This window comes from Osmia lignaria, unplaced genomic scaffold (assembly GCF_051020975.1).
Source record: "Osmia lignaria lignaria isolate PbOS001 unplaced genomic scaffold, iyOsmLign1 scaffold0127, whole genome shotgun sequence".
Taxonomy (NCBI): Eukaryota; Metazoa; Arthropoda; class Insecta; order Hymenoptera; family Megachilidae; genus Osmia; species Osmia lignaria.
Genome location: NW_027478268.1, coordinates 15,001 through 17,500, shown reverse-complemented (window position 1 = coordinate 17,500; position 2,500 = coordinate 15,001). Strand labels below are relative to the sequence as shown.

At 47.3% G+C, this 2,500-nt stretch overlaps 1 non-coding gene across 1 annotated transcript in view; it reads left to right on the top strand.

Annotated features, from left to right (window-relative positions):
- Window positions 1-1,241: 1,241 nt before the first annotated feature.
- The window catches only part of LOC143308037 (large subunit ribosomal RNA), a 4,041-nt gene continuing 2,782 nt past the window's right edge, over window positions 1,242-2,500 (top strand). The window contains exon 1 of the ribosomal RNA XR_013065056.1: window positions 1,242-2,500. This exon is cut by the window's right edge and continues 2,782 nt beyond it. This is a non-coding gene — a ribosomal RNA (large subunit ribosomal RNA).

The following is a 2,500-nucleotide window of genomic DNA, read 5'->3' as shown; positions in this document are numbered from 1 at the left end:
ACGAAAGAAGCTCTCCTATAAATTTAGAAAAAGCAAACGAGTGAAATGTTTGAGATGATAATTTGCTGAAATGCAAGCTCGAATAGCCCCAGGGTTTCGAATGATTCCCCGCGCTTTATACATCTCTCTGTTTACAAACGGTGTATAAATGAAAGATCGCTTCAGATGGGTCGTCGCTGTTTGACGCGCGATGCTGTTCCTTTTTTTTTGTCTGTCTGTGCGTTTAGCTTCGCTAAACAAGTTAAATGGTTAAAAAGCGTCGAAAAAGCGAATACACACGCGACAAGACAAATCTAACGAGTAAAGGAACGCTCCGCTCCAAGATAAAAATGGTTGTTTACAATCAATACAGCGTTTCGGTACCCCTGATCGTAGTCTGAAACTGTGTAACAAAAGAGAGGAAAGCGAATGGTGAAGGAACTTCGAAGCCTCCGTGGCGTGGCTAGAACTTGTGATAAAAGTATGTTTGCAGCAATTATGCATGCTCCCGTTAAAACAGCATTTCAATGTCTCGCATGGCTTAAAGCTCTAGGAGGCTTCAACATTTAGAATACATACGGACTACTTCGTTTGTTAAAGATAAGCGAAGACCGCGCGACCATCGCTCGGTCGTCCAGTCCTCGAAAGTTTTGTTGCGTTCCAAAGAAGAGACAAATGGGGTTTACCCTTGCGCTAAGGGGAGAAGAAGAGAAAAGCAGTTGTTAAATCTAAGAGGTGTGTGGAGTACATCGCGTGTTGGTTAAAATTGTTAAATGAAGTATACGCGAAATGTTCTCTCGCTCTTGCTTTTCCTCTTGCTTCCGTGGCGCTCGAAAAGAAGGGATGATAAATAAAGAAACCTATTCGAAATCTCTTGTGGAACAAAAAATAATACGGACGGACGTTAAAATTGAACCGAGACGAAATGGATCGTCTTGCGAGTTGTCTTCGCTTTGAAATTGTTAAAAATTGATAAAAGCAATACGACGAAGCTGCAGTCCGCAAAATGTTTGAAGCAAAAAGGAAATAACACGAAAATTATGGGAACGTCGTGTCTCAACTTTTTTTTCCCTCTTGTGCTCGTTTCATCGAACGATAAATACAAACATTTTGAAACGAGAGAGGAGGAAAAATTGAATATGCGAAAGGTTGATTCACGCACAGTTTCTCTACGTGTTTGCTTTTTTGCTTCTTTTCGTTTATTTTTTTTTTTTTTGCATCGAGCATCATTATTCACCTTTCGATGAAACCAAAGAAATTGACGACCTCAGAGTAGGCGAGATTACCCGCTGAATTTAAGCATATTATTAAGCGGAGGAAAAGAAACTAACTAGGATTTCCTTAGTAGCGGCGAGCGAACAGGAATGAGCCCAGCACTGAATCCCGCGGTACCGCCGCTGGGAAATGTAGTGTTCAGGAGGATCCGTTTATCCCGAGACATCGAATTGCGTCCAAGTCCATCTTGAATGGGGCCATTTACCCATAGAGGGTGCCAGGCCCGTAGTGACCGGTACGCGTTTCGGGAGGATCTCTCCTTAGAGTCGGGTTGCTTGAGAGTGCAGCCCTAAGTGGGTGGTAAACTCCATCTAAGGCTAAATACGACCACGAGACCGATAGCGAACAAGTACCGTGAGGGAAAGTTGAAAAGAACTTTGAAGAGAGAGTTCAAGAGTACGTGAAACCGTTCAGGGGTAAACCTGAGAAACCCAAAAGATCGAATGGGGAGATTCATCGTCAACAACGCTGGCTCCCGTTGGTGCGCGATGCCCCGGATGGACCTTCGGGTTCCATTAGCGAGGGCACACCACCTTCGGCGAATGTTCCGGCGAGGTAGTCGTGCACTTCTCCCCTAGTAGAACGTCGCGACCCGTTGCGTGTCGGTCTACGGTCCGAGGCGGAGCCTGTCCGTCACCTTAACGGTGTTCGTGACAGACCCTCGGTTGCCTGGCCGACTGCGCGACGGTACTCAGACGGTATCAGGCCGCAACCAATCCATTTTCGAATGTGTGTGCGTCAGGACCGCCGCAAGCTAGGTTCAGTTATAATTACCCGGATGTACGGACTATGCGCCGTCCCCGGGTCTGGCCAGCTGTTAGCAGGAGGAGTCCTTGGACTGGCCAAGCTTTGAATTACCGGTCGGCGACGCTATTGCTTTGGGTACTCTCAGGACCCGTCTTGAAACACGGACCAAGGAGTCTAACATGTGCGCAAGTCATTGGGATATAAATAAACCTAAAGGCGAAATGAAAGTGAATGTCGTCCTCTGCGTCGACCTAGGGAGGATGGGCCTCGTTACGATTAGGCCTCGCACTCCCGGGGCGTCTCGTTCTCATTGCGAGAAGAGGCGCACCTAGAGCGTACACGTTGGGACCCGAAAGATGGTGAACTATGCCTGGTCAGGACGAAGTCAGGGGAAACCCTGATGGAGGTCCGTAGCGATTCTGACGTGCAAATCGATCGTCGGAACTGGGTATAGGGGCGAAAGACTAATCGAACCATCTAGTAGCTGGTTCCCTCCGAA